The sequence below is a fragment of the Pangasianodon hypophthalmus genome, chromosome 9 (assembly GCF_027358585.1).
Source record: "Pangasianodon hypophthalmus isolate fPanHyp1 chromosome 9, fPanHyp1.pri, whole genome shotgun sequence".
In the NCBI taxonomy this organism is placed as follows: domain Eukaryota; kingdom Metazoa; phylum Chordata; class Actinopteri; order Siluriformes; family Pangasiidae; genus Pangasianodon; species Pangasianodon hypophthalmus.
This window is the reverse complement of record NC_069718.1, coordinates 6,282,279-6,295,069: the sequence shown is the minus strand read 5'-3', so window position 1 is coordinate 6,295,069 and position 12,791 is coordinate 6,282,279. Positions and strand designations below refer to the sequence as shown.

At 37.6% G+C, this 12,791-nt stretch overlaps 1 long non-coding RNA gene across 1 annotated transcript; it reads left to right on the top strand.

Moving 5' to 3' along the window:
• The first annotated feature begins 7,035 nt into the window (after nt 1-7,035).
• LOC117597921 (uncharacterized) lies at nt 7,036-10,847 on the top strand. The gene is made up of 3 exons (XR_004578661.2): nt 7,036-7,308; nt 7,419-7,545; nt 8,037-10,847. It is a non-coding gene; the product is annotated as an uncharacterized LOC117597921 (long non-coding RNA).
• Nucleotides 10,848-12,791: the final 1,944 nt, after the last annotated feature.

Genomic DNA, 12,791 nt, shown 5'->3' with positions numbered 1-12,791 from the left:
ACTGAAAGCTAGACAGCAAAAGAAAAGAAAGGAAAGAGCCATCAACCATGAGGAGGTTGAAGGGAGTGGAAAGAGAGAAAGGAAGAAAGGAAAAAAGAAAGAAAGGAAAAAGAAATTATATGAAAGAAAGAAAGAAAGAAAGACCTTTGAAAAAGTTCAAGGGTGTGAATACTTATGCAAGCCTCTATAGGCCATATGAACACCTTCTCAGATGTGGAACTCTCCCAAACCACACACTGATCACTATATAGGCAACATAAACAGCATCTCAATTGTCTAAAGCCTTATGCTCTAGGCACTACATACTGTAGGAAACTTAAACAGTTATAGAAGTCTCATTAATACATGACATCACTGTGCACATAAACACTGTTACAACACATCACTGTGGGCGTGGCCCAAAATATACAGCCTCTTCACTGTATATATTTGGAGACGATGTTGGAGATGCAGCCAACCTGTGGGAAAAGGTTCTCTAACATTTTGGCCTTGGCATAAGGAGCTCCATTTGTTGGAAACCCAATCCTGCCCATCACCCTGAGAACACCATCCCCACAGTGAAGCATGGTGGTGGTAGCATCACCTTGAGCGTTACCCTTGGCTTTGATGCTTCTCTAATGAATACCACATCTTTTATGTTTTTGTTAGTAAATAACTCTGCAAACTATACAGATTTTCCCACACTTTAATATTATAGGCTGTTTTGTGTAGGGTAATGATACATGATAATCTCAGTTCAATGCATTTCATGTCTCAGGCTGTAACACTACAGAATGTGGGAAAGTTCAAGAGGGGTAAAAATGTATACATGGTGCTGTACATAGACAACATTATAGACCACTTAAACAGTTACCTCAAATGACTTCATCACCACATTCATTGGATAGTCCACATAAACACCATTACCACTCCTCTGAGTCTCAAATTACACCCTGTATCCCTGCAGATAGGCCTTTCACAACCTTATGGGTATTTTGTACCCTTCAAGGTAAATTTGTGGACATAATTATTGCAGTGCATTGTGGGATTTCAAGAGTGGATAATTTCCACGGAGATTTCAGCTATGACTCGAATTTCCTTGCAGCTGATGACCTATGCCCTCTGACCTTTGGCTGCTTCTTGACTGCTGCATCTGCCAGACTTTCTGCTGTGATGTGACATTTCAGGAAGCAGCTGAAGATTATCCGGAACAATCTTGGTGTCCAGCCTTTATGAAACTGAGATGCGTGATGATGCCATTTAACCCTCTGTCTCACACTCCACTAAGGACGTATCCTAAACCACAAACCCACTCTTCAGGACACGACACATACCTTCGAAAACATCTTGCCAACATTAGTCCTCTGTGGATGTGTCCCAAACCACAAACCCTGTTAACTATTCAGGACACAATACCAACATTCAAAAACATCTCACCATGTTTAGCCCACTGTGGATGTGTCCCAAACTGCATGCCTTATTCCCCTTAAAGGCACATAAACACCATCATTGAGCCACTGTAGATGTGTACCAAACCTATTCACTGCTCAAGACACAACACCAAAGTTCCAAAATATCTCACCATAATTAGTCCACTGTGGACGTGTCCCAAACCAAAAACCCTGTTCACTTTTCAGGACACAGCACCAACCTTCCAAAACATCTCACCAACATTAGTCCACTAAAGTCGTTTCCCAAGCCATAAACACTATTCACCATCCAGGGCACAACACCAACCTTCCAGAACATCACCAACATTAGTCCACTGAGGATGTGTCCCAAATTACATGCATTATTCCCTATAAACCCACATAAACACCATCGCAAACCATCATTGGCTAACTGTGGATGCGTCCCAAGCTATATGCCCTATTTCCTAAAAAGAAAGCCACACAAAAACACCATCGCAAACCAGCATTGGCCCACTGTGGCGTGTACAGTTCATGTATAGTTCTGCTTAGTCTGAAATAATTTGACATCGTAATTCAAGCAGTGTGCAAGATGCCGTTAAGTAACCACACAACCGCAGATATTTGCTGTAGAGTTGCATCGTCTCTTAGCTTAATCTTGACCCCATGTTTTCTCCTAAGGAAACAAATCATATGCCCAGAAGATGTCGGCGGAGATGATGAGACATGATTGTCCTCCTCTTTTTTTTAATTGTTCGGTTCTTTTAGTGTGGTTTAAATTAGCGAAAATCTAGCCGCTGCTCACAAAGAAACCCCCTGGAAGAGATTTATGTGATTTATGAACACAGCGGGTGCCTGTGTATTAAAGGCCTCCATTGATCTTGGTCGGAGCATCACGTCAGCATGAGCTGGGCCGGAGGGAGCGAGCCATCACATGAAAGACCTCAGCACCTCTGAGACACACGCGAGTGTGATCTGTGCAACGCCGCTGGCCCAAAAAACACTGAACAAAGTCCTCTAAAGAGCCTTTTATTCTCTAAAAACATGTACACAAGCATTGTATACTATATATGACATACATGTACCTACTATATATATATATCCATTATTTCAGCTTGCTGATCTTTTTTATTTTTAGCAGTTTAGCAATATTTAGCATTCAGTGGGAGTGGGAATGCCTTAAACACCATATATTAATCTGGATGTGTGTATGAATACTGGTTTTCATATATGCATAAGTAAAGGTGTAGTTAACCAGCTAGCTAATCAAACTGCTAGGGGGGGGTAACATGAGCTAACATGCCCAGGTTTCTGAGAGGACTTTTGAGTCAGAGAGAAAGAGAAAGAGAGCAAGCTAAAATGAGCTAACCTGGCAGGATTTTCACAGATTATATTAACCAGCTAGTTAAAAATGACCTAACTTGCTAGGATTAATATAGACTTTATTAGCTAGCTCGTTAACATGATCTAATCTGACAGGATTTTCACAGATTTTATTAGTCAGGTATTTTACATTAGCTAATTCAGACAGGATTCTACTTTATTAGTCAGCTAGCTAAAATAATCTGACAAAAATTTCATAACTTCTGAAAGTCATCTAAAAATGTTTTGAATATTATGTGCTAACATTAGATGGCTAGCGAACATTAGCTAACCTAACGTCTAATTTGACATTCTGACCATAACGACTCCCAGGTATATCCTGTAGCTCTGCTGTTTTTCAGACCAAGATCAAGGAGGTAAGAAAAACAGACCAATGACTATATCACAACTGAGAGTGTGTAGAGACACTCAACATCTGCAGGATCAGATACAGTAGATGTGAGGGTCTGATAAAGCTGCTTGTTGTCTGTGGTCTTTACCTCAATTCTGGATCTAGAGGAAGAACGAACAATGGCTAAGTTCGACATAAATACAGACTTTAGCACTACTTGAAGTGCTTAGGCAGCTTAACCATGGGCATGTTTCTTTATAGAATAGTGCATAGAATTAACCAACTAATCGGCATTTATTCATTAATTTGACAACTCAAAATACAGAATTGATTCAAATGAAAAATAATATGATGTGCTGGATCAAGTGCTATTTTATAATCTGGCGAATAATCAGGGACTATTCATGCAGCAATACATTGGCAGTATAGTAAATGCCTTTTAGATGTTTATTTCAATGATGATCATCTTGTCATTTGTATATCAGTGTATCAGTCTTTTTTTTTATTATTCTTTTCAAAATGATCTCTTCAGTCTTCTTTAGTCCACATTTTCTATCCCCTGATTTAAAGGTAATTTAGACGATTCTGAGAAAAACCCAGTCTCAGAAGCCTCGATTTAAGAAAAATAAGGCACCCTGGGAGACGTGAACTACACACACAGGGGTCATTTTAATAATCTAAATAGGGGCCCAGAAAATCAACTTAAGTACCTGCATAACCCGACTTTGAATACAAGGAACTTTCCCCATGTAAATATTGACATAAACTTTGGAGTTAAATCCCTGACTCTGAATATTACCCTATATCTCTTCCTCTCTTTTCCACGTCCCTGTTTCCTCCCTCTATGAAGTCTCAAATCTCATCTACCAAACCTTTCTTTATCTCTCGAGGCTGCTGTCTGTTGAACCTAGGCCTGGTCCTGCCGTTATTTCAGCCCATGAATGACCGCAGTGTCTTAAGAAGGTCACATCTTTTATTGCTCTTAATCTACTGATTGGATGATGGTGTAATTGGATTGGATTTCCAGTTGGCTGTTCGCAAACTCTAATCAATTGAATCAGAGAGTTATTTAATTAATGGGAATATTAGTTAATATGATTGAGGTCGTTCCGCAGCTCTGCTCACTACACAGGCTTCACTGAGGGGCTGATAATTCACTTTCTGAGTCTCTCTCTCTTTCTCTCTCTCTCTCTCTCTCTCTCGCTATGAATTTGCACTGGATGAGTGAAAATTCACCAACAAAGCACCAATATACAAAGGGACAGCTTCTTCTATATAATGCGTCTATTTTTAGCATGGTTGATGGTAGCTGGATGTCAAAGGTCATTTGCAGAACTGTGACTAATGCACATGTAACAAGATTACAACATTTATAATTATTTATAAATTCTAAAACTATTATAATTATTAGAATTCTACATATACTGAGCCACAATTAGTGGCTGTCCAAGCTCTGTATTTTCAGCTACAAGTATGTCCTGGTGTCTGCATTAATTACCACAGAACGCTGCTGCAGAAGTAATAGGGTTTCGTTATTTGGTTAAGGAAGCTGTTAGATTATTTACAAAAGTGTAAGAGTATCACTCGTAGCCTTTACGAAAACAATTCCGAAATTCAATCTTGTCCCATTTCCACATGTTGTGTTTGTTCTTAAATATCCTACACCATATTTTAAATCATGTCCTGGAAATAATGTATTATCATGGAACATATGAAAATGTTTGATATGGAAATAATGGATATATAAATAATAATGTGATCTATAGCATTATGTTAACAGTGAAACAGTTTTAGATTTCCTCAGATATTTAATAAAGCTCTTAGCTGGCGTATAGACTCAAAACATTACCTTGAGAAACTTTAGAATTTAGCCGTTTATTTTTAGTTTTAAACCTTTAACTATTTTTGCTTGAAATCTTGAAAATGATATAATGATTTTTTTCTTCTTTTGAAGTCATTAGAATTCTAGAGTGATTGTTCTTGCCTTTGAAGTCATTAGAATTCCCAAAGTATTTTATCACTGTTTAAGTGACAAGAGTCCTAGAATTACTTTTCTTGCCTTTGTAGTCATTAAAATTCTAGAGTGATTGTTCTTCCCTTTGAAGTCATTTGAATTTTAGAGTGATTGTTCTTGCCTTTTAGGTCAATAAAATTCTAGAATTATTTTTCTTGCCTTTGAGGTCAGTAGAATTCTACAGGGAATTTCTTACCCTTGAAGTCATTGCAATTATAGCATGATTTTTTTGCCTTAGAATATCCCTAGAATTCAAGAGTGTTTTTGTCAAGTCCTGAATTCTATAATGATTATTTTCTCACCTTTGAAATCCATCAAGTTCTAGAAATTGTGTCCATTGAATAAGACAAATACATAATTACACATTGTACTCGCACATCATAAAACACAGCTACCAATCATGAGATGTGATGCATCTTTTCACTAGAATGTGTTTGAGAGACTCTCCAGATATTAGAGATCATATCTGGAAATGGTCTTTGTTTTAATTTTATCCTTTTTCCCAATTTGGTCATTTGCCAGTTCCCACCAACTAGCCAGTTCTGCTCTATCACACAACAGCTGTGGACCTCATGTTATGTTACAGGGCAACGTAACACACTTGGAGGAAAGCGCTATCTACCCCCTTCTGCATACTTCATCTCATACCACAATTGGTTAGTGTCACTCTTATTGATAGGGAACAGACTAACGCCGTCCCTCCCACCCAGAGACCACATCCAATCCCACGCTTATGGACCCCTTGCCATTATGGCTTTGGTCATATTGGGATTCGAACGCTGTTCTGTTGGGCCACTCGGGAACCCCATATTGCTACCACTTCGCTAGACAGGGCAGAGAGAAAAGCTGTCTCCCGTCCCTGTGGCATCGGCACATCGCTGTCTCAGTGCTAGGGCAAATAAATTACAGTTTTTCATTCATATCACTGAGTATCATCACTCACTTTTTTTCTCATCTTGCTAAAGGCCTTTCATATGACGCTGACTCCAACACTGCTTCACAACTGTTTTGATTTCTATCTTCAGCGCTCTGAGGGGTTTAAATGTTGAACATCAAAAGATATACATCAGTACAGACTTTCAGGAATGTTCTCATTATTTACAACCAACATTGTGGCATATGCATTGGGGTTTCTAGGCTGATTATTGACCAAAAATATCATTTGGGTTCTTTCACCTTGAGCTTTTTTTTTTTTTTTTCCAAAGCATTGATTTCACTTGACCCAGTCCCTTGTTTGTGCTTCTCCAATGAATTGCATGCTGCTCTCATTTCAGTAATAGAATCGTGCCTATTGACTCAAAAGGTATTGATAGTCAGAACTTCATAAAACTACACACTCACAGCTTGCAGCTAATTACTTTAGTTCTTTTTAACTGAACAATACACACACAGAACAACAGAACAGCAACAAGAGGTTAAACTAGATAACGTCGCTATGCAAAGTGACTGCAAATTGCATGAGCCTGTAAACCATTATGAGAAGCAGCGTATGGAGGACACAGATAAGTCCTAAGTGGTAATTAAGGATAGTGCAGAACTTATTATTGTGCAGTAAATTTCCTGTGATGGGGCCGAGGAGGGAGAGAACAGAAATACTTTTTTGTAGTCGACTTGAGTCACCCTGAGCTATTGTATTAGCACTAATTATCAATATAGTCTATAATTATAGAAAGCCTCGAAAGGCATAGCATTACATTTGGAAGGGACACGTTACAGGCCTATTGGACACATGCCCTTGACAAGCATCGATTTTTGAAGTGAATTAGGCCTTTAAGCTGTCACACACAGCATGATGCATAGAACGAATGAACAGAATGGAAAATCACAGAATTTGAAATAAATCTGAAAATGTTATTGGTGTATGGGTCTGAAATTTCAACCAGTGAGTGGTCAGTTAGATCCAAACTGTTTCCAAATGGAGCTAAGATAAGCAAAAAAAAAACAAAAACATGGTTAACAGTAAACCCACACTAAGTTTGTTGATGAGAAGAAAACCTAAAAAGGAAAGAGAAGCCAGAGAATGTTCATTTTCCCAAATGATAAGATTATAAATTAACTCTGAACTGATTCGGGTTAAAGAAGACTCAGCATGCAGTCACTGCAGGCCGTATAGTCGGAGCTTATTAAAAAGTCGGATGCTTTTTGGTGGATGAATTTGTGAGGGGAAAAGCAAGAAAAGCCAATCACCTAAGGTAAGTCTTCTTTCTGAGATCTGAGAACATCACAGAGGCTACTCAAATACTCATAATGGATGTGTAATGTAGTAATGCATGCGTTTTATTTTGCATGTGGTGGGTTGCAGGGTGTTCAGGGCTTCACACACTGGTTCATGCATGGTGGGTATGGAGGTGGGTCATGTGTTAGTTTCTCTCCAGGGATCCAGGACTTACTAATCCATCTCTTCCTTTTGGTTTCAGATCTACAGCCAGGTATTTTTTTACCATTGTTATATGAAATTCAGTTGGAGAAACTGAGCACATCGAATTTATTTTTGGAAATATTTGAAATGTTTATAATGAGCTCCAGGGTCCTGGTTCAATCCTGAGCTCAGGTTACTGTCTGTGTGAAGTTTCGCATGTGTCCATGTGGGTTTCCTCTGGGTTCTTTGGTTTCCTCCAGACAGTAACCTGAGCGCAAACTGGTGCTATGAGACGGCAATGCTTTAAACTATCTCATGCTTGTAAATGAAAACAGTTACAGCTTAGGAAATATTAACAAACTATCAAGCCCCAAGATACCAGCTTAGCCAGTCATCCCTTAAGGAACGCTTGTGTACTTTTTAATAATATAACACAATTAGGGAACAATCTATGTCTCTGCCACAAGTGCCTTATACATTACAAAATTAGCTTATTATTTCTTTATTTCTTTAATTGTACCTCATTGTTTCCTTTTCTTGTTTTTTTTCCTTGTTTTTCAGTTACTCCCTCTATGGACTCGAGAAAATGATGAATGGAAAAGAAACTACAGGAATTGACAGCAAATATATTTTCCAAATGAGACACTCTTGTTTACTGAAAGATCACAATAAACCTTTTAACCTCACTTACTGAGTACTTTTCACAGCTTTATTGCCTGTCCTTGGGCATAACGGATCTGAACATACACAGCACTGTGTGATTCTACACTGCATAAACACGAAGCATTGTTGCACGTGTACATCACATAAATAGTTATCTTCAGATATTTCATGTGCATATTTTTAATTCCCACACATTTTATTGCCTTTTAATCCATCTTTTTTTTATTAGTACCCATTGTTTATTTTTGTATCTCCACTTTTCCAAGGTTCTGCTGCTGACAGGTTGCATTCTGCTCTTCAATGAGAAACAGAGTTGAGGTCCAAGTTAGAATCCAAGTTCAAGGAAGTCCAAGGAAGAACCCCATACTCCAAGACTGACATGAAAAAGCCAGACTGAAGCTCGCAGGTGATCACCAGCCTTTTGGAGGAGTGGTCTCTGGTCATATAAAACAAAATTGACCTGTTTGACCATAATGATCAGCGCTATGTATGGAGAAAAAAAATGGGTAATCTGCAGAACACCATTCCAGCTGTGAGTCATGGGGATGGCAGCATCATGTTGTGAGGGTGTTTTCCTGGAAAAGATACTGGTTCACTTGAGAAAATAGATGGCATCATGAGGAAGGAGGATTATCTAGAAATACTGAAGCAACACATCAAGACATCAGCCAGAAGGTTGGGTTGGAATTGGGACTTCCAGCAGGACAACTATCCTAAGCAAACCTCCAAAATATTGGAGTGGCCATCACAAAGCCCTGACATGAATCCCATAGAAAACTGAAACAGCATGTATTTACAAGGAGGCCCACAAACCTGATTGACTTGCACCAGTTCAGGAGGAAGGGGCAAAAATTCCACCAAAGGATTGTGAGAAGCTTGTGGAAGCCTGGGGTCAAGTTCAAGCAAAGTGTATGTAAACTCTTAAGCCACTGAAAATCTGATATATTAAATAAAAGCTGAAATAAATCTGTCTCTTAGGTACAATTTTAAAATGACCTCATATGGTCATATTCCTCTTTTATTTATACTTTCCTAAGGAATACTTTCTCGCAGTCAGGCACTCCAGCAGAAGACTGGAATTTATTTATTTATTTGTGAATCCATGTGAATGAACTTTCTCACTACTATCATTAAGTGTTTTTTATTTTATTTTTAAAGATGATACACTAATTGACTTAACATAGGAAATGTAACATGGTAACATGAAATGTGTGGAATTTAGTTTGAATGACTTTAGCCTAGGTGTGTATGTAAACTTTTGGTACCGTAAACCGTATGGTGTTGTTTGATATTGTTTCTCAGCCAAGCACCTGCTTTGAGTCCTCCACAGACATGAGAGTAAAAGACCTGTTGTCATTGAGGTATGTTTTCTTTAATGATTCCTTAAACTACTGTGGGACCGAACAATGTTTTTTAAAATCAGCACGGCAATTAAGTATTGAAGAGCCTTTTGATTTGTTTGTCTTGAATACTGTGCTCAGCTCCTTGTCTGAAACTGTGAACGAGAGAGAAATGGCGTTGCTCTTTTACAAGCAAACACAGATTTGGTACATCTAGATGGTCATCTGTAGGTGTATATGAATTTGACTATTTTTTATTTGTTGTTATTTCTCACAGACCTTTAGCAGCTAATCTAACATCACAGAGAGCAAATGTCTTTAACATTCTAGAGGTGTAATTAGTTTGATAAGAGTCATTTTCCCCGATAATGGATTCTGAGAATTTTCTCCTGAATAGTGAATATAATTCCTTTCTTGGGCCCACTGTGAATTTCAGGATAAGTGAAATATGTTCTTTTGGCACATGTTCTATTGTATCATCTATAATTGTAGTCCTTGACTTTCCCACCAAGTCGATCTTTCAACCAATGTGTCTCGCTGTTCTTTGTCCTCCCACAAAACCCCTTGACCTCATACTATATACTAATAACTCTGCACATTATTAATCCTGACAAGCTGAATGTAAGCTTTGGCAGGTTGGCATATTTTCCTAATTCATTAAAACATTTTGGATGGCATTCAAATAACATAATTCAAGTGGGACAACAGTGTTTAGGGAATAAGTAGAGTTAACGCCAATCAAAAAAATTCCCTCTTTTATTTATACTTTCCTAAGGAATACTTTCTCGCAGTCAGGCACTCCAGCAGAAGACTGGAATTTATTTATTTATTTGTGAATCCATGTGAATGAACTTTCTCACTACTATCATTAAGTGTTTTTTATTTTATACTATATTAGTCTACACTAAAAGCCAAGAACAAGAATCTGAGGCTATCATGGGCATAGACTCACTGAAACTGTCTGAAAAAATACCAGACTGAATGTAGGGAACTAGAGGGCATCACTCTGTATAATCATCTAACATGACTGTCACTCTCTATATTCCATCAGCTCTATATTCCATCAGCTCTATATTTCATCATCTCTATATTCTCTTTCCTCTATATTCTCTTTCCTCTATATTTCATCAGCTCTATATTCCATTATTTCTATATTCCATCATATTTCATCAGCTCTATATTCCATCCGCTGTATATTCCTATAGCTCTATATTCCATCATATTTCATCATCTCTATATTCTCTTAGCTCTATATTCAATTATTTCTATATTCCATCATATTTCATCATCTCTATATTCTCTTAGCTCTATATTCCATCAGCTCTATATTCTCTTAGCTCTATATTCCATCAGCTCTATATTCCATCATTTCTATATTCCATCAGCTCTATATTCCATTATTTCTATATTCCATCATATTTAATCAGCTCTATATTCTCTTAGCTCTATATTCCATCATCTCTATATTCCATCAGCTCTATATTCCCATAACTCTATATTCCCTTAGCTCTATATTCCATCATCTCTATATTCCATCAGCTCTAAATTCCATCAGCTCTATATTCCATCATTTCTATATTCCATCAGCTCTATATTCCCTTAGCTCTATATTCCATCAGCTCTAAATTCCATCAGCTCTATATTCCATCATTTCTATATTCCCATAACTCTATATTCCCATAACTCTATATTCCCTTAGCTGTATATTCCATGAGCTGTATATTCCTATAGCTCTATATTCCATCATCTCTATATTCCCTTAGCTCTATATTCCCTTAGCTCTATATTCCCTTAGCTGTATATTCCCTTAGCTCTATATTCCCTTAGCTGTATATTCCTATAGCTCTATATTCCATCATCTCTATATTCCATCATCTCTATATTCCCTTAGCTGTATATTCCATCAGCTCTATATTCCATCATTTCCATATTCCCTTTGTTGTATATTCCATCAGATATATTTTCCCTTAGCGCTCTATTCCTTCAGCTCTATTCCTTCAGCTCTATTCCTTCAGCTCTATGTTCTCACCGCTATCTATTTTAGCACGGTTTAATACACATAATTTAGTTAAAGTCTGGATTTAATCCTATTTTTTTTACTATTAGAATATACTAGGTAACAAGGTAGTTCTTCCATTTTTGCACACTGTAATGTATTAATCATTACTGTGGCTGCAAGTACACTAAATTGTGCTGCAGCATAATCAAGTTTAGGGTACTTTAATGAGTTTTCTTTCCCCTATGGTGCACTCATTAAGTGAAGCTTTTAAAACTGTAGAAATCATTTGCCTCCATTCAGTCCAGTCCTTAATTTGAATGTAAAGAATGTGGTGCTGTGGATTTGAGGCTTAGGCGATGTAATTCCCTTTGACCCTTAAGGGCTCTATGCTGATCTTGTGGTTAACCTCTGACAGATTGCCTCACTGCCAGTTCCACCATGTGAGAAATAAGATTCCCAGATAAAAGCAAGGCCTCTGAAAAACACCTTTGTTTTGCGCTTTTTCTGGTTGAAATTTTCGAGTTGAGGTTCACCGCTAATGCCTGAGTTCTGTGCAGTTAATGCGATAGGAGTAAGTTATTGCTTACGCTGCTAGTCAGTGTTTCAAATGTGGGACTCGTTTTAGTAGTGACAGATAAAAAAAAAAGGTACAGAACGGCAAATAATTAAGGAACTAATTTAAACAATTGATCGATTAAACATCACAGTTTTGTTTTTCAGGCATATTAATATGTGTTCACATCTTTTCACATAGCATGGTAATTATGAGCTTCTGATTTACAAAAAGCATTTATTTACGTCATTGTTCATTTGTAACAAACACTTAAGAAGTTTCTGAGAACTCTGGCTTGTCATCAAGAAATGAACTCTGTTTAATTTATTGAGTTTTCTTTAACTTTAACCATTTGCCCTTTAGATCTGTCTTTTTTGTTATACAGATCAAGAAACCTGCAGTTGCATCCAAAGCCCCTGTCTATACCTCACATTTATGTCTATGTATTTTGTTTTATATTTGATGGAGAAGTTTGGAAAGTCAAGCGTAAATGCTTTATTTTTGGATACTTTCCCCCCCCTTTTTTTTGTGTAAAATGTTGTGCTGCCATGTATGTGTATGAACAGCTGATGATTTGTTTCAGGCTTTTATCACCAGGCTTCTACAAAAGGGCTTTGTTGCTGGTGTGTTTATCAGCAGAGAACTTAGTGCACGCGCCTCCAAGAGCATGTGTATTTGTTTACAGAATGAATCTGTCTTTCTAAATACATTACTGAGTTATATAAAAATGCATCACTGACCCACAACTATAATCAGACGAA